We start from the raw sequence: 20,717 nt of genomic DNA, 5'->3' as shown, positions 1-20,717 counted from the left end.
TCAGCACCCCAAAGTTACCCTAAATTCGTTGAAATATCTTTGGCCCCAAAAATGCTGTTGACCTGTGTAATAGAATATAGAAGAAAAACGTTAGTGACCCTTTTCCTAGACTGCTAAACTCTGTTATTATAATAACAACTTGTATGAAGCAGGGAGAGCCGTCTGACTTCCATCCTTAAATTAGTGGCCCTTTTGACTTACAATAGGATACATCAGAGTTCTGTCAATGTTTCTGTCATTTTTATGACAAGAATAACTGCATGCTCTTGTCATCAAATGTTTGTGACTGCTGACAGTAGCTCAGGAAAAACTAAGATCCAGTGTGAACACAAGTTTACACAATAAATTCTGTTTATGGTCATCTTCATATTTTGTATTTGTGGTTATCTTTGGGATATTTTTACAGTATAAGGTAATGTATTCAAACTAGCCTAAGGTAAATTTTGAGGAAAAGTAATTGTGCTATATTGGGAGTGGTTATTAAAGGGAAGTTCCTACCATTTGCAAGTTATTCCTTATCCTCCTGAACATTGCCTAGCATTGCTCTGTGACGCCCTGGCCATGCATGCACACTGCACTCCTTTCATTGGAAGGGACATTTAACCTTTTGCAATCCACAAATACCCCAATGGTTGAACCCCCCCTTGTAAACACCTAATTATTCTTTATGCTATAGATAGGGTATAACTTGAAATTATAAGATAATCCCTCTAATGTTCCACATTATGATTGTATTACCATTTATTGTGTGTTGCCATAGTGATTTACAAATCAGACCATGCAAGGAATGTTGTATAGAGTTCAATGTATAAAAAATACAAAAAAGAGCTGGAAAACAGTATACACATGTTTTAATTCTCCCCATGTGCTCACAACATATGTTTCAATGCTTCACACAGGGGTATAGCTAGGATTAATAGGGCTGCATAGCAAGAAACTGTACGGGGTCCCATGAATCCTGTATGCCCCTCTAGTAACATGACCTGGTGCAGTCCCCCAGCGTTCCGTTCTCCCTGAACTCCCGCATATGAGTGACATCGCTGGTGTGCTGGGGAGCTGGCTGAACAAAACGCAGTGAGTATATGCATCGGGGAAAGGGCTCTTGTGTCTAGAGGTGCAATGTTGCCTCCAGTCACAAGAGAAACAGTTAGTGCTTTAAACCATAGCTATCAGAGAGGCAGAAAATGTTTCGCCAGGGGAAGAGGGCCCTGCTGCACGGGGCCCCGTAGCAGTTGCGTGGTCTTCCTCCATGGTAGCTATGCCACTGGCTTCACATTCTACAAAGTGCACAGATTGCAAAAGTGCACAGAATGCAATTCATTAATGGCCAAGCAGTCCAGGATAAAACATAGTTTTTGTAAACTAATGGTCCACTTTATTGGGGTCCCATTAAAACCTGCTTTATAGTCATAGAAACCCAATGCACATTGGATATCAACATCAATGCATTTCAAGCATATCCAAGCTTATCCAAGCTTATCCAATGTGAATTTAATTTTTAACACTACAGAGCAAGGAACATATAGTGCAACGTTTGTTTAGTGAAAGTGTTGGAAAATATTCCTTTTATAGTAGAACTTGTGTGGGTCAAAAGTCAGCAACAAGAGTAAAGCTTACACCTTAAATAACTGATATCTCTTGCACCGGCTGACAGTCCTGCCCATACACAGGAACCTTCAGCATGCCTGAACATTCCTGTATTCTCTATGGAGATGGGTGAGCTGTGGCGACAGAGCAGTGGGGTCAAGCAGTGATAGTCCATCAAGGACCTCCGACCTCATTACACCTACATCATCTGTTGGTGGTTGTTTGGGAGAGTCACATACAAGGGGACCTTAATAAATAAAGTTCAACAATATATATGTTAAAGTTGTTAGATTCTTGGGAAAGATTGTTAATCCAGAGTTTAATTCTGATTAGGCAAAAATCTTCAAAATCTCTCCTGTCTTCTCCATACACATTCCTGTGTTCTCTATAGAAAGGGGTAAGCCACAGCCAAATTACTCTTGAAGTAGCTTATATCTCTTATAAAGGAATCAGACAGTGATTTTCATTCCTCACCCATATCTCCACTGACATCAACTGTCGGTGGAGTCTCGGGAGAGCCCTATAGACTTTATATGGTTGACAGAAATATGAAGTGTATGGGGAACTTTAGGAGTTAATTGGCTTACAACTCGTGTTTTTTTGTTTTGTTTTGTTTTGTTTTGTTTCCCCCTCTTTCTCGGGATCACTGCAGGATAATAGGCTAACCTGAGAGAACATATGTCTTTTTTCAGCCTAACAAATTATGTTGCTAAATTTTAGAATAAGTGACCCCAAACAGTGGCCCCAATATTATACTTAAAGACTAGAAATAACACTAGTCTACCCTCCATAACTTCACAGCTAGAATAGGTATGGCCACCGTGTGAGTTACTGAACCACGGTTGATTGTAGACTATAACTATCTACTCCCCTCCTGTTGTCTGTGTTTCCCAATTACTCTACTGAATTTAATTATTTTCCCCATGCTCTGCGCTGTGTCTGTCCACATTAGAAAAAGAGAACAGGAAGCGAGCAGCAACACTAATTCAAAAATGATAAATTGTTCTTTCTGTGAATTCCACCCTTGGACTAATTAACAAAGATGGTAATTTAAACTGCGTATAATGTATGACTCCATATTCTTTACAGATTACTGAGCTCTATCGATAGCACCATTACCATTCTTCATCATGTCAGAATGGAACCTAACACTTCTCTACTCAACAGTACGATCCCCAGCACTTTTCAGCTCATATGATAGTAAAATTAACCCCATGGTTGAATGTCAAAATTCACAGCATTCTATTACAGCTTCCACAAGAAATAAGTAAAGGTTTATCCATACGACTGTTTTGAATTTGTAAATGATCTGGGTTTCAGCAACCCTAAAAATATGAGGCATAGTCCAACAGATCCACATTACACTGATACGAAATGCTTCATAAGCAGATCTATAGCTAGACTTTCTTTGGCTCGCCTGACAACCCTTTAGTACTACCCATTATGGTACTGCATACCTAGTTCTTCAATGATTGCTCTGAATACACAAACTCTAACTAGGGGTATAGGCAGCATTCTGCATATCTCTGGTCTCATAACTTGGTAACTGATACCAGGTCTCTAAACTGAAGATAGACTTTCCTTCTACCAGGCAAAGGTTCAGTTTGCCACCCTCTCCTGTTTCTCTGCAATAATAGTAAAGTGATTCTACAGGGATATTATGTACACTCTACTGGAGCATTGGGAACAAGCTATTGGTGATTCACAAGGAAGTTGTGTGCTTAAAGTGTCATATAAAGGGAACCTGCCACACCCACCCAACCCCTGGACAGGGCCCACATACATACAGCAGTGATTTCCTAAGGTCATCAGAATCTCCACTCATTTGCATATTGAGCTCCACAACGGGATCGGCACTGGGGGCAGGAAACGCAGGAGCAGGTATGTATGCGGGGTCCTGTCCAGGGGTGGGGTGGGTTCGCTGAGGCTGCCCAAGGTGACAGGTTCCCTTTAAAAAAGACTTTTGACCTGTGGCATCGATGTGTCAAAAGTTGTGATTGGTCAGGGTCAGAATGTTTAGAACCTGACCAATCTCTCTGATTACACGAATGGAACTCATTTTCTGCAAGGAGAAAAAGGTTGCAGGGAGCCGGCAAGAGAAGCACTCAGCTGCATGCTTCTCCAGGCTACAGATATTTTGACATGTCCCTACTACATGTCTAAAGTGTTCCTGTCATTAAAATAAAAATGTTTAAGATTTTAAAATATAGGTAGAAAAGGTAGAGCTCAAAATTTGCACTTTTAGGGGCATTTGTATTTTGTATTTTTGCACATAATTTATGAAGTAGTTTGCACTATTTTTATGCCATTGTGAAATTTTCGCTCGAAGGGGAGACATGGTTTAAGTTAGCTACTTTTTTTTTTAGCTAGAATTATCGTGTATGTCCTGTAGGAAGTGTATTCTTTCCAGTCTGACACAGTGTTCTTTGCTGCCACCTCTGTCAATGTCAGAAATTGTCCAGACCAGTAGCAAATCCCCGTAGAAAATCTTTCCTGCTCTCCAGACTAAAAAAAATACCACTAGAAAACTTAAGATTACAAATCTCTGGCACTTTCTGGCTCCTGTTGATTTGAAAGAAAAAAGATTTTGGTGAACTACCTCTTTAATCCGCTCTGGATTGGATGTAGCAGATTTTAGATATTTAATTGGATGGAATCGTCAGTAGGGATGGTCCGAACCTGCCGAGGTTCGGGTTCGTAGGAACCCGAACGCTCGGCAGCAGATTCCCGCTGTCTACCCGCTCTGTGGAGCGGGCGGATACAGCGGGAGGAACGCCTGGAAAACTGGGATACAGCCTATGGCTATGGCTGTATCCCAGTTTTCCAGGCGGTCCTCCCACTGGATCCGCCCGCTCCACGGAGCGAGCAGACAGCGGGAATCATTACCGAGGGTTCGGGTTCGTACGAATTCGAACCGAACTCGGTTCGGACAATCCCTTATCGTCAGCATCACATCTGCAATGGATTACGTATGAATGTGTCCTGTAAGGTTTATACCAGGTAGGGAGCTGCAGATCCAAGTACACAAATACTGGGGAGATGTAAGTTACAGGACCTTTAGGGCTTCCGATCACTGCTTGTAAACTTTTCTTGTTACCAGCTGAAGTGTCATAGAGGAGGGACTGATTCAGAGCAGCACCTCCCCTGCCCATACTCCTTCCTTCCCTGACTGATGGACATGCAGGGCAGTGCTGCTGCTGCTGCTGTCACTGTGATACTTCAGAGAGTTATAAAATGATGATTTTAAAAGTATACAAATGGCAACTAAGGGTACAGTCATTTATATCACCCTAACACTGACTAGATTCCCTTTAAAGGGGTGATGCAGAATTCAAAAAATATGCCACTGATTCCCTTTACTTTGTGTGCGGCATTCCTTTAAAAATAATGGAGATAAGTTGTAACACATCCCAAGGGCCGATATGGTGCCGTCTGTGAAAGTAAACAAGTATGTTTTTTCGAATCCTAGATAGCCCTTTAACCTATCTCTGCCTACCATCTGAAGGCGGTATAGGTATAAGTAATAAGCTGTGTCCACATATTGTGATCATACACATATGTGCAATCCAAGATTCATGATGAGTTGTTGGATATATTTTTATACTAGATCTATCTACAGTATCTTACCTCTATGCTCTCCTTGTAATAAGAATCCTCCCCACCCCAGGCAATATCCCCCCGCAGGCAATCCCCATGTAGATAGTTGACGATAGTTCACAGTTGAAGTTTTCCTCCACCCAGAAACTGACTAATATTGTGTTCCTTGTGTTATCTAATAAGTCTATGGTGACATTGCTACCCAATTTGTTTACTGTTTCTGTCTTATGCTCTCCATCTCCCTCATCAGACTGGCCACAATTATACAGTTGAGTAGGCGAATGGCGCAAGCAGCATAATTACTTGTAATTAGTTGGTTTGATTGTTTCTGGTAATTGTAATAATTAGCAGAATGAGTAGAGACTCATGTAGTGTGAAGGCCCTGGAGTCTTGATGGGGTCATCCAGTAAAAGAACATGTTACCCAGGCGTGTTAAACATATTGTTGAACTGTTCTTATCCAGATTTTTGTGTTCTCCTTTATTAAGCATTACATTCTATATTTAATTCAGCGATATGTTGGGATGATTTGAATGATTCAAAATATCATGTTACTTGGAGTCTTATATATGCACAATTAGTGTATATTGTGAATACTACTATTTCATGTTGCCTTTTCTAATTTTGTTAGCTTATGCTGGGTTTACACGGAACGATCGAATTCGAACGATAATCGTACGTGTAAACGCAGCGAACGATCGCACGACGAGCGAGAAATCGTTCGTTTTGATCTTTTAACTTGTTCTTAATTCGTCATTCGCAAAAAAATTGCCGATCGTTCCGTGTAAACAGTCGTTCACTGATTTTACCTATGTGCGAGATAGGCTCAAGCGATCGCAAAACGATCGGAAAACAAATTTTCTGTACGATATATCGTTCCATCTAAATGCTGATCGTTATAAAAGAAAAATCGTTACTTAGAAATCGTTAATTGTACGATTAGGCGAATTATCGCTCCTTGTAAACCCAGCATTAATTACATGAATGAATTGTTTGTATTAATTTTCTTTATTATTGATAATAACACTCAATGTAGACACAAACGATGTATAAACATTTAGGAGGGGGTTTATCATACCTGTGCATGGCACAGTCTGGTGCAAATTTGTGCACAACTAGGCTGGTTTGGACAATTTGTGACTTTTTGTCGGCCTGATGGGAGGGCAGGGGGGACTGCAAAAAGGCATGGAGGCATAAATCATTGTGAAAATCTATATTAGCCCAGAATTGGTGTAAATTTCTGAGACTGCTACAAGGTAGCTTCAGATTCGCTGGATTTATTGAGAGGCATGCGTCTCTTAGTAAATTCAACATGGGACATGGGACATGGGTATGGGGATTAGGTTAATACTGGCACATATTGTAGATACACTGGCCTTGATGAATACCCACCTAAATACTGTATATAATTAACATTTATAATACAATATTAATAGAAATGAACAAACTGTACTTCACAAACCGAGATTTGTTACAAACTTTGCAAAAAGTTAATTTTGTTACAGAATCGAACTATTTAGCAAAGTTTTTAACAAGTTCATAAAGATGGCGATTGCACATTTTAACACACAGTGAAAACAAAACAAGAGCCTACAGTATGGTTACCTGTCCTCGCTCCCCTTTGTCCCCCTGCGGGTCTTAGGTGTCCTCTGCTGAACATGGCGCTGTCTTATTCAATGATTGGCTGAGGGAGATGTCACTTCTGAGATGAGAGTGACAGCCTATACAGCTAATCACTGATTGACTGAGACGAGAAAAGTCTGCAGCCAGTGATTGGCTGAGTGGGCTGTCACTTTTGTCTCGTGAGTGACAGCCTGCTCGGCCAACCAGTGGCTGTGGTGCTGTCCAGCCTCAGTCAGTGATTGGCTGAGTGAGCTGTCACTCTTGTCAGGAAGTGAAGGGACACTGTGGGAGTACGACCAGTGAGGGACATCATGGGAGTGGGAGTGCAAAACACCTAAGCGCCTGCAAATTTTTAGCTGTTTTAGTTCGGTTAAAGTACAGTTCAGACAAACCTGAACTTTGCTTCGAAGTTTGGTAAACCTGTCAAACTAAGTTTGGTGAACCTGCCAAACGTTCGCTCATCTCTAAATATTAGCATGAAATTGTAATTTTCACAAGACTACAAGTAACATGATATTCAAACTAATATAGATTATCAATCAAATCTTTGACTTAACAGTGAATTAACAACTATATAATGTAATACTAGTCAAAGTAGAAAACCAAATCCAGGATATGAACATTGGGTTCAACAATATCTTTAACATGCCTGGGTAACATGTTCTTTACGTGATGATCCCATCAAGACTCCAGGGCCTTCACACTTCATGAGTCTATTCTAAATCTGCTAATTATTACAATCACCAGAACCAATCTAGCTAAGTAATTACAAGTAATTATGCTGCTTGTTCCATAGAAACATCATACTACATTATAAAACATTGGAACATTGGTATATTGGTATGGCCCTATCTAGGGTATGCAGTCCAGTTTCCTGGCATCAGTCCATATATATATTTTTAAGTGAAGGTAACTAAAATTAATTTAAGGTATTGAAGATCTCAGGTTTGAAGAACAGTTACTAAACATTCTATTCATCCTAGAAAAAAGAAAATAGGGAAGTACAGTGGTACCTTGGTTTAAGAGTAACTTGAATTGAGAGCATTTTGCAAGAAGAGCCAGTAGTGGATTATAATAGGGGCGTTTCGGGCGGCAGCCCGGGGCCCTGAGCTCCTAAAGGGCCCATGACCACCCAAAAAAACTTATACTTTCAGTGGTGTACTGTCTCCTGGCTACACTTACGCCATGATTTGCTAAAAATCACTGGTTTTTTTTATAGCAATTTTGCACAAATCAGGACATCATGACATTATCTGTCCTGTACTATGAACGCCAGTCTAGTGCTGCCATAGTTACAGTGGGGTGGGGGGGCCCAGGCTTGGTGAATCCGCCCCTGAGAAGAGCTCACAGTCTTTCAAAATTGTGACTTGGTTTAAGAGCATTGCTTTGGTTTAAGAGCTCCCTGTACTGGGTGGGAGGCGAGTGGGTGAGGGGTATGGCCAGCATAGTGCAGTCTACAGCACTGTTTTCTGACCCAGGAAGTCTTCCTCACCTTTCAAATCATAGCGATCCACTTCAGGCTAGGGCTTGCATCAGGGGACAGGACTGTGTGCTGCTATACTGTGCCCATATCTGCCCTGCTCATTCTCTCATACTCCCTGCAGTCTCTGTCAGCCCTTGTTTTTCCCATCCTCCCCTTTTCTGTACAGTAACTGATAATAAGACACATTCAGCCGTTTCTAAATGTTTGTTTCATTTGTTTTACATGTTATTCAGAATTTAAAAAAATCATTTTTGGGGGGGGTGTGGAACCAATTGTCTGCATTTTAATTATTTCGTATGGGAAAATTTGCTTTGGTTTAAGAGTGATTTGGATAACAAGCTCAGTCCCAGAACGAATTATGCTCGTAATTGTCAGGGCTGCGGCAGCGTCCTGTGCTCCGAGCCGCCGCACCCGCTCTCCCTCTCCTCTCACTGCTGCAGCCGCCAGAGCCCATGTGCAGGGGCTCGGCGCTGCTCTATCCTCGGCCCCTGGGGGCGTCTCACCGTCCCTCGTGCCTGCTCCCCGCTGTCCCGGCCGACGCGTACGTCCCTGTCCCCTAGGGTGCGCGCCTGCTGTCACAGATTTAAAGGGACAGGTCGCCCTCAATTGCTAGTTGCACCAAACACACTGACATTATAAATATCCCCACCTGTCCTGCCCTGGCCTTGTTGGAGCCTCTGCATGCTTCCCATTAGCGTGTAGCCCAGCTCTACATTGTTCCTGCCTGTAATTCCTGCCCGTTGTTCCAGCCCGTTGCTCCTGCCTGTAGTCTCTGCCACCTGCGGTTCCGCTTGTGACTGCTATCCGTGTGAGCACCTGTCTTCCTGCCCGTCTGCTTGCCTACGGTTCCTGCTACACCTCGTCCACCGTCACTAGCAAGCCAAGCCAGGTGTAGCGACCTGGGGGTCGCCTGCCGCAGCAAGTCTTGCGATGGGCCCTGGTGAAGACCAGCAGCCCCTTAGACTCTCTGGTGACGGTCCAGTGGATCCACGACCCTCTAACAACTAAATGTTATATTCTGTTTGTTTGTTTTTGTATTCTTTTTGCAGACCTAACAGACAATAGTCATTATTTGCATTTAAATGGAATGTGTAATCAAAAAATTAGCTATTGTTTTAATCATATTTAATGTTAAACATATTTTTTAAGAATTTTGGTGATGTGTTAGATTGAATTCACGCACAGAATATTTGTTGCAATACTATGTGGCTGGAAATTAGTCCTGTTCATCTGCATAGGTTTGTATTAGCTGAAAGCAAATGGATTGTTGCCAGGCTCATTAAGAAGAATGGTACAGAAATGTCTGCAACAAAGAGCTGGTTGTGAATATATCCTTAAGATGAACAGCAGCTGTGTGACCTCCAAATACATACTGTACAAATATATATAGCATTCTTGCTGTTCAAACTACATAAAAGAGATAATAGTATTTACCTCTTTAGACCTTGTGAGATTCCAACCCACAGCAGAAATGCCTTCCTATTTTGCCTTGAGTTCTATTGCGCTGCATATAAATGAAGATTACTCTTTGTTTTAGCCTGTTACCTAATTAATCACAGCTGTTTCTTAAATGAAATATGTACTTTAGCTGGGTGGCACTTCACAGCAGGGTATGTATTAAAGCCGTACTATACGAAGTGTAATTCTTATTCAAAGATTGTCAATTCTTTAAAGGAGCTTTAAAGGGCTATTCCAAGAAAAATGAACTTCTCCCCTAAACATAGGACAAGTAAACGAGTGTGGGGGGTCCGTCCTTTGTACCCCCTGGTGATCTCCATATCAGCCCGCAGCTCCTGTTTTGAAAAGATTGCTAATATTTAAAAAATAAAAAAATCTTTTATCTATTCAGGGGACTGGAAGTTCTACAGTGGCATAAATGCTACTACACAGAGCGTATGTGGTTATCCAGCATCTTTTTAATGTGTTGAGAAAGTTAAAAAGAATAATTTGTTGGATGGAAAAAAAATGTTTAATTGTTTTTATGGCTTTCACTGTGCAGTGACAAAAAGTTATGTTAAATTATTAAAATATGATGATACCTACCTAATTTTTTTGTGCCTTTTTTAGTGGGGAGGGGGAATTGTACTAAATTGGGTAAACATGGGAGATTTATCAAGCATCCTTTCAGTGAGATTGTCATTGTTACTTATAGAAACAATATTTCTACAATACACTGCAATAGTTTTGTATTGCGGTGTATTGTGTTTGCATTCTCCTATTTAACCTTGGCAGAGTCTAATAAGAATCCCAATATGGCAGGCCTGAGGACCTTCATTAGCGCCCTGACTACCATGGCAACCCAACGGCAACCCCTGATAACATTGTGTGGGTGGGGTGACAAGATGGTGGAGCCAACTCCCACTGTCTAAACACTCAGCAGCATCTGAGGGTATAAATGACTGGGACAGGAGCTTTCTCCTTCTTATAACTAGCTGCTGCTGGTGGTGGTGTCCGTTATATAACACAACTGGTTCCCCCAGCATATGGTGGAGACTATGGAGGCATATGGAAGCTCCTGATTCTGTGCCATATTGTTCTTGTGCTGATCTACCATATAATTAATGCACATGTAGCCAAGGAGCTAAAGTGATCAGTTTACACCTCTTTATAAGCTGCCAGGGCAAAGGATCATGGGAGTTACCAGTACTACTAGCTACAATCAAGATGGTGGACAGTATATAGTTAATACGGTTGAAAAAAGACACATGTCCATCAAGTTCAACCAAGGAGGGTATGGATGCAGTGAAGGGGGATAAACAAGGAGGGGATGGATACAGGGAAGAGGGAGGGATGATGGGTAGGTCCTATACATATGCATTTATGTTATTTTGGTCTAAGAACTTGTCTAGGCCGGTTTTGAAGCCCTCTACTGTTTTTGCTGTGACCAGATCCTGAGGTAGACTGTTTCACAGATTCACAGTTCTCATTGTTCTCATTGTAAAGAAGGCTTGTCGCCTCCGGAGAGTGATTTTTTTTTTCACCAGGCGGAGGCATAACATCTTTAACCCATATTTCTGATAGGAGCCATTTATATATTTAAATAAATTAATCATATCTCCCCTTAAACGTCTCTTCTCCAGACTAAACAAATTTAATTATTTTAATCTATCCTCAAAACTAAGATGCTCTATTCCTCTTAGTTTAGTTGCCTGTATTTGTACCCTTTCCAGCTCTAGGACGTCCTTCTTATGAATTGGATTCCAGAACTGAATAGCATACTCCAGATAAGGGCCGTACCAAAGCTTTATAAAGCGGTAATATTACATCCCTGTCCCGAGAGTCCATGCCTGTTTTAATGCATGACAATATCTTGCTGGCCTAAAGGCTCTATTCCATGGAACGATTATCGGCCGTATTCGGACAATATCGGCAGCTACGGACGATAATCGTCCCGTGGAATAAAGGGCAACGAACAGCCGACATCGCTCATGTCGGCTGATCGTTGCGTCGTTTGTTTTTCAAACATGTTGAAAAACAAGCAACTGGGAAAGCAGCGATATGGGCTGCCCGGACAATCTAGCGATCCTCTGGGCAGCCCTTTGCCCCCCCCCCCACACCGCAGCTCCCCGTGGCCCCTCCCGCACTCACCCGCTCGCTGCGAGGAACAAGGAGCAAACGGGTGCTGACAGCGCTTGTTTGCTCCTCTGCATCGCCCCGTGGAATAGGGGCTTTAGAAGCCGCTGACTGACATTGTGTGCTGTCAAGAGCCAGATCCTTCTCCATTAGCGACTCTCCCAGTGTAACTCCCCCTAGGACATATGATGCATGTGGGTTATTATTACCCAGGTGGATAACTTTACATTTATCCACATTTAACCTCATTTGCCAAGTGGATGCCCAAACACTTAGTGTGTCTAAGTCATCCTGTAACATCTGCACATGTTCTATAGACTGTACTGTACTACAAAGCTTGGTGTCATTATTCTGAATTATTCTCTAGTAAATTATTTCCCAACATGTTTTATAAGCTTTTACATTACTATTCCTGTTTTACTTTGCGCTGTACTACCTTATGCCATCTAATATTCTCGTTCCACACTGTTGACGCTGTCAGCAATTCAAAATATGAATTGCAGCTGACCGATTTCCTTTAAACAATGCACAAAAAGGGTCTTGGCATGAAAAAAATGGGCTTGACCAATAAGGGTCCCTAAGGAGCTAATGCTTGGGCTGAATGGTAGGTGCTAATTGTGCACAGGCCATGACTGGACTACAGATCAGCTAATAGAATAATATGACCAGACACTGTATATGGGGAAAAAAATCAATCAATGGTGTGTCTAATGTAAAGCAAGTCTAAGGTTAAGGAATCTGCATCTTTTAATGTACAGTTGCATATTTTTGATATCTTCCTACTTTATCTTAATATTCCTCAAATATCAGGGCAGTCTGTAGAGACTCTCATTTACGACACCAATTTTTTTTTTGTTTGACTTCATAATAAGAATCCTTCTACTGAAAAATATTTTGCCTCTGCAGATATTTTATGAGATGTGTTGGAAATAACTGTATCTACTAATTGGACACATCCAGCTATTATTCTCAAATGTAAAAAAAAATGATGACCTGTTACAAAGAGCAGGAACTTCCAAGAACTGCATGATCATCATTGAGGGATGTTTATTTTATTTTTTAAGAAACAGGATAGAAAAATAATCTGCTGTTTTTAAACACATATGCACTTACATATCCATGGCATTCTTGGGTAGGTGTTTGGATAACCTTCAAAAATCTTATAGATTAAATAGCAATTTACCGTTATATTATTTTTACTGGAATCGCTCTCTGTAGAAGGTTGGGTATTTCTATAAAGCTTGGATTGTAGGAAGTAAGGATAAGTCATGAATTCATTATATTATAAAATGTGTTTTTCAAGTTGAGTGTTTCAATTGCTAATAATATGTATAATATTTAGTTATATAGCACCAACATCTTAGCCTCACTTTACAAAAAAGAAACTAAAGAACATATACAGAATAAGATATTACAGGGAAACTAAATATTTAAAGATGCAATACAGGAGAGAAAAGAGCGCTGTACCTCACACCTATGGCTGACACTAGTGCCTCTCGGCTGCATAAAAAACATCAGAATTTTGTGTATGAATTGATCAAGCCACACTGCCCCATGGGGGTTGCAGGGCCGTTCCATGGCCTCCCTTCCCTGACTGTGCACGCCTGCAGGGGTGGTGGTCACTGACCGGCACAGTGTGGACTTAGTGTAGGGACCCATGTGTATCAGATACCTGCACGTGGTACATGGGGCAGTGTGGCTTGATCAATTCATACACAAAATTCTGTTGTTTTTTATGCAGCCGAGAGGCACTAGTGTCAGCCATAGGTGTGAGGTGCAGCGCTCTTTTCTCTCCTGTATTAAATATTTAAACAGGTATTCCAGGGGGAAAAAAATCACTTTTCTCTTATTTCCTTTTCCTCTATGAATAGAGCCGCTGGTACTGCACACGACCCGTAGCTGTATTCATTCCTATAGAGTGACGCAAAGAGTCAGGTACGCCAGAAGAGCGTTATTGTCAGGAGCTGCCCGTCACGCTTGGCTCCCAGCACCGCCGGAGCGTACGGCCAACATACCGCAACTGTGAATGCTGAAGATTGTGGTTTCAGCTTCCCGACTTCCCCTTGACTTCCAATTTTGTACCATGCCAACCATTTGATTCCTACCCTGCTAGCTGACCTTGAGATAATGTGTTTTCTGCGTTTTGTGTTCTCACCCACTCAGGCTAGCCACTGTAGCCCATTTATCCACTGCCACTTAGGGACAGGGGGACAGTGGGGCAGATGCCAGTGCGAGGGCCTTAACTGTGTTGTGATTTTCATCCCCCACCTAACAGCTTTACTCCATTGGCTCCTTAGGAATGAATAAATCTGCGGGTCACATGCAGTACCCACTGCTCTATTCATAACTGAGCTGGCAGGGCCCGATATGAAGATCAGTGGGGTGTACACAGGTCAGATCCCCTGCAACCTCCAGCATTTTCCTTCACAACTTCTTTAAAGAAAAAAAAAGAGGAACCTACTCACAAATTCTTACAATCTGTGAGGAAAAGCGGGTGAGCCTACAGGTGTCTGCTTTAGAAAATGGATCATAAATCATTGATACCAAAGGGTAGAACAAATAAAGCTTTATGAGTCAATTACCAGACCAAGTCTGTGTATACACCAATGTCAAGTGTATCAGGGTGCATGCACACTACGGAATCCACATGTATGACCCACTGTGGATACCGTTGCTAGTACCCGCTCACAGCAGCAGGCATCTTCGCCCGTGCCATAGACACCATTCTATGGCTGGGCCAATATTTCCATCCACCGAAAGAATTTACATGTCAATTATGCAAGTGCCCCATAAAAGTATACTAAGGTGCTCTAGGGTTTCAGGCCAGGTTTAGTGAATCATGGCTTTTACATCCCAGAAAGTACTAGATCCAAAGCCTTCAGTTTGGGTGTTGTAGAATCAGAAAGACAAGCTATAAACATCTCAGCATCTGAGCCACTGAAGAGATACCAGACATGACCAGACCATATTTGTTTTACTAACAGTTAGGAAGATCAGATATTTAAGGAATAATGTAAGGATAATGGGAGTAAAAAAATAGATATAAAGTAAGAAGGAAACAAGTATAGGAAATAAAAAGAGCAAGGAAGGGTTGAGAAGGATGAAGAGGGAGAAATGAAAACAAAAGAAGGAAGAAGAAAAAAATTAGGAAAAATATCAAAGAGGAGAAAAGAGATGAGGGATGGAGAGATGAACGTAGAAGGATGGCTCTGTGGATAGCACTGAAGGCTTGCAGCACTGGAGTCCTGGGTTCAAATCCCACCCAGTTTTTACGTTTTCTCCATGTTTTCAGATTGTGAGCCCTAATAGGGACAGAGACCGAAACAAACTATGTAAAGTGCTGTGGAATTAGTCGGCACTATACAAATAAAGAATCATTATTATTAGAAGAGAAAATTACAATGTAATACATTTTAAACTGTTAAAGATGTATTAGATGCTCTCAATCTAAAAGCCACGCCATAAATAAGGCTGGATCTATCAGAACTGGACAGTTTCCCTTCAAATGTGATGTTAGACAGCTATGTTATGAGGCTTCTATGTAAATGCAGAATTTGTGTTTACTTCCTTATACTTCTGTCTTCATCCTATTTAATAAAAGTATTTTCCTTCAAGATTTTATGGTATTTGAAATGCTACAGTTCACTCATTGCCGGTATTATTTAGCTGTCAGGACAATGAATAAACACCAAGCTCTAGAATAATTAATCATCACACAACTGCTGGGACCATTGTCATTTTTAAGCAAATCCTCTGAGTTGACAGCCCACTGTTCACCACAAGCATGTACTGTTCTACTGAGCTTCAGCAATGCACAGCATCTGAAGAGCCGGCATCACAGACAATGTTATCAACAGTCCTCAAATTAATATAATCCCCTCTCTTCTTTCTTTCAATTTATAGGTAGCTGAGATTTCTTTGCATTAGTAAGATATTTATAAAAAATAATAATAATTATGATTATAGTTGGTATTAGCTTTATTGTTTTCTTAAATCCTTTCTGTATGTTTAGAGTGGGTTGTCTCACCATATAAATCCCTTTAGAATGAGAGGCACAGTAGTAAATAGCCAATCAGTGCAGGCTTTGCAGTAACCCAATGGGGCCAGATGTTATGTGGCTGGGCTAGGTGTTGTAGTACCAAATAGAGATGAGCGAATCGCTCACATCTAAATGAAGCAAAGCACTTTGTTTCATCTGTGCTCCTCTCATTAAGCCGCTGGTCGTTCATCACTGCTCGCCACTGGTCGATCATCACTGCTCCGCTCCCTGCCACTCCTCCCATCATGCCAGGAAAAGCTGAATCCAATCCTGGGAAACTTCTCCCAGTTTCCTAGGATAAGATCCAGCTTCTCCCTGCCACATGGAGTGCAGATGAAACAAAGCACTTCGCTTTGTTTGATGAGCGATACTCTCATCTTTAGTACGCAACAAGGCATTAGCCATAGTGGCCAGGAGTGGTATGTTGGCCACCCCTGGATACAATGACCCGGCTCCTTAGTTTTGTAGGACAGGTATAGGTAGTGCAGGTGTAGCATATTAAGTACTGAGTCCCAATACTTTGAAACAGGCAAAAACATTTTATAGAGCAATACAGGTTATGTTCACAAAACGTATCATTTGCATAAATTACAGCCAATGTTGCAATTTGCAACAACAGCCGTGATTTATGCAGACCATACAGTACGTTGTATGTGAATGAATGGAATCCTGGCCATAGTGTATACACATAGTAGCATAATAGCATAGAGGGTTAGGGAATGCGGTACAAAAGCACATAAAAACTACAAAAAAATCATAAAGGTGTATAAAACAACTAGATAATCATATAAATAGCCATATAGTCATTATACTGCCGTACTTCAAGTGTGTGGTCAGTGGTAGAACAGATGGGGGTAGTAGTCCTGGCTCACTGGACTGATCCAACTTTGTTGTTATAGTTCAAAAGTCTGTTTGTAGGTTGGTTAGTGAAGTGAACTTTCAAAGTAAATGATCTTCTTATGTGGAGTGTATGGCTATTAGACCCATACAGGATCTGCGCCTTCTCGGGGGTCACTGGTGTCCCGGTCTGCCCGCAATGAGTACAGTGACGTCATCAACCTTGTTCCTAGTCTGTGCCAAAGCATGGTCCCACTGCCAGTAGTGCAATAGGCAAAGTGACTGTTGAGCCAGCTCCTCCCAGACTTAGACGTAGAGATAGAAAATAGATATGGGATATGTTAAGATGACTGTTGAGGGGTGTAGGCAAATGGTCGGTGGCTTTCAGACGCGTTTCAAAGCTTTTTCCCTCAGTGGCTGGGAAATGGTGTGGGGGTCCCTCTTTTCTGCCCAAAATTTTACAAAGCCTGAAAAACACCTATAACTCAAATTTCTTATACTAATCCATATAGGTTCACATCCCACAGGCTACATCTCATCACAACTGGCAGTCCAAATAAGTCAGTGCCCATGTAATACATGCAAGAGACAGGTTCCCCAGAGAAATTACCATCCAGTTAGTGGCTGTCTGTTTTATTCAAAAGTGGCACCTACCTCTGTTCTTGTGCCCAAATATTACCCAAAATGGGTCATCTATATTAGACTGTCTGTATGTACTCTCAAGAAAATTTTGGAGCCTACTATACAATTTCAGGATATGAGCTCCATGAACCAAGTGCAGTATGGAAATCTATATAGATTTTTTCTTATACCTTCTTTAAAAACTAGTTAACTAAAATGACTCTGACCAAATGTTATTCCTTCAAATCAATGGCAATTCAATTTATTGCAAGACAATTAGTCGATAATGCTCATTTGGTTTTTATGCTTGCACAGTTTTATGAGAACGAGTGATAAAATGTTAGCATCTGCAGCTTGGGCCTCATACTGATACAGTGAAAATAGACTGGAGGTGCAAAGTAAAAAATTGCCAGCTGTGATGTCTTATTGAGCACAATTAAATCAGCAATATAGTTTTTTTGTGGATTTGTGTTTATGCATTTTTCAGGGGAAAGAAATACAAATACGATGGGAGTAAATCAATATCCATTCCTTCTGCAAATTTACAAATCGCCCGGTCTACTTTAATATATTCAATACTGCTGATTTCAAATTAATTTAGGATGTCAAAACCTACAATAAATTACCAAGACCTTCATGGATTTGCACAACAGATGATTAACACACACGTAATATACTTTTCTCTGCCTTAAATATCACAGTAATTACTGAAACATGAACAACATTTCAATAAGTGTAATTGCATTATAATGCCTCTCTCTTCAATATCCATTAAGAGCATTATCCTGGCTAATAATGTTAAACGATGATGTCAAACAGAGAAAGAATGAGCTAACAGATATATTTTTCAGTGTTAATAATTTTAAATCTTTATCTGCAAAATCATGTGGTCCATCAATCACCTGTCCCAGAAACAGTAAATTACAAATACATTCTTGTAGGATTATTTGTCAAAACATTACCTTAAACAATAGGTCATTTTCTATGTTAACCCCTAAAGGGATACTACAGCAATGACAAAAGAACACTATCAGACTGGAAAGAATACACCACTTCCTGTAGGGCATACAGCAGCTGATAATTACTGGAAGATTTGAGATTTTTAAGTAGAAGTAATGTACAAATAACTTTCTGACACCAGTTGATTTGAAAGATTTTTTTTTCACAAGGGTTCCCCTTTAAGGACAAAACTCCATTTTTAAATCTAACCTGCCTTAATTTATGTGGTAGACTGTATCCATTTTTTCCCGACTGCCCTAGGGCTGCATCCAACTTCTCTAGCCATGAGAGTTAAATGTTGAACATTAGTATTCAGCCTTCAGTACAGAAAGGGATGACAGAAAGAAAGAGAACTCAAGAACAAGAGGACACAGTGAGAGGTTAGTTGGGGGAAAAATCAGAAGCAACGTAAGAAAATGTTACTTTACTGAATGAGTAGTGGATGCTTAGAACAAACTTCCAGCAGAGGTGGTTGGTAAATCTACAATAACAGAATGTAAACCTGCCTGGGATAAACATGCATCTGTCCTAAGAAAATAAGAAGATAAATACTAAAAGGGTAGACTAGATGGACCCAGTGGTCTTTTTCTGCCAACAATCTTCTATGTTCTATGTTTTTATGATACAGACCCCTCTCTGCTGCGACCAACACTTCTGTTGGGAACTGTAGGGCTGTCTAAGCCCTGCAGTTTACAATCTACTGCACAGCACTATAAAGAGCAGGGCCCCGTTCCCCTCATGTATTGTATGTTCTTATACACAGCACCTGGGGGGAGACTGTCCATCACTCTAGCACAGTGCAGCGACCTCTACAGAGCAATCAGTGATTGCTGTCATTGCCACCCTATATGAGAGATATGCCAAAAACTATATTATAATGATATTTTAAACCTCAAGGACTTCATTGTAAACTTTGAATTATTTAATTACTTTTATCCATTTACTTACCACCTCTCCCACTACAAGCACTCTCTCGCTTTATGCTCCTCCACAGTCTCGCAGCTTCTTATAGGTCATGCACCCCTTTTAACCGTCATTTTAATTTTTACCATTCCTACCTCTAATTATCAGTAATACAAGTTTCATACTGTACCTAACCATTTACAGCCTATTAATCTTTCTCTAGAACTAATGTAATTGCATGTTAGGGTTCTCAACTTCATTCACCTATGCACAGGGTTTTGCCTTCCTATTTGCCATGAAAACTTATTGTTAAATTGTTATATTAAAAATAATTATTAAGTCATTTTATTTTATGTGTCTGTCTCACAAGTAGAATAAGTGCAAGACTGTGGAGCTCTAATAAATGGGGAATGTAGTTTAAAAAAAAAACTTTCTGACTAAATGGTTTAGAAATAAAAAAAATGACTTCTTAAAGACTTTCAACTATAGATAGATAATTAGATAGATAGATAGATAGATAGATAGATAGATAGATATCCACAGCACTCAAAATTAGAACGTGAAAAAAATTAAAATGCAGCTGTCAGGCATCCTCTCCAGCAGCCACAGCCCGCACAGCTCTGGGAGTCGGGTTGTGACATCACTATGTTATCCAGGAAGTGAAGCCTTGATGCAGCAGTAAGTGCAGGGAGAAAAGAGCACTTTATAAGCATTTCCCGTTATAAGTGTATATTGGTGATTTGTATAACTTTTGGGGGACAATACCTTGGCCAACAGCAATTGTAGGTTGAAATTGTTGGACTCTTGTCATTTTTCAGCCTTATGAACAATGTTACTATGCTACTGTACCTGCAGGGAAGCAAGATGCAAACTACAGACAGAGTCCCTGTCCATAAACTATGTGTAGCTGCAAGGGACCCTTTGGGGGTGTGATCCATGGACAAATGCCCCTCCCATAAAGCCGATCCTGCATCTTAAAAACGGCCTTAGAAGATAAGCAGAAAAAAAATATAAACCAAATAATTTACCTCTTAAGGCACCATGGCATACCACGTATGTCACGGCGTGAGGTGTTATAGAGAGGGCTCGCAACCTGGCCCTTTTCTATACATGGTGCCTCTGGTAACTGGTTATTTAACCATTAAAATGCTGCATTTTAATGGCCCCCTTAAGCATCATTGGTGGCAAAGTGGCCTTGATCAGCTCCCTGCTGCAAGATCATGGGAAGACTATGCGTTCTAAAGGCAGACAGAGGCCTCTGCTAGGCCTCCTGGGCTGCCTGTCAGGGATTGACAGCAAGTAACAACTGAGTGTCGACTGAGCAGTCAGTCTATTGCTCATAGAGGTCCCCTTTATCAATATATATATATATATATATATATATATATATATATATATAATTCCATAATAAAACTTCATTCACCTCCCTTTTTCTTCTTAAAAAGTGATCTCCCCT

The sequence above is a fragment of the Dendropsophus ebraccatus genome, chromosome 4 (assembly GCF_027789765.1).
Source record: "Dendropsophus ebraccatus isolate aDenEbr1 chromosome 4, aDenEbr1.pat, whole genome shotgun sequence".
Lineage (NCBI taxonomy): Eukaryota > Metazoa > Chordata > Amphibia > Anura > Hylidae > Dendropsophus > Dendropsophus ebraccatus.
This window is presented reverse-complemented; position numbering follows the sequence as displayed.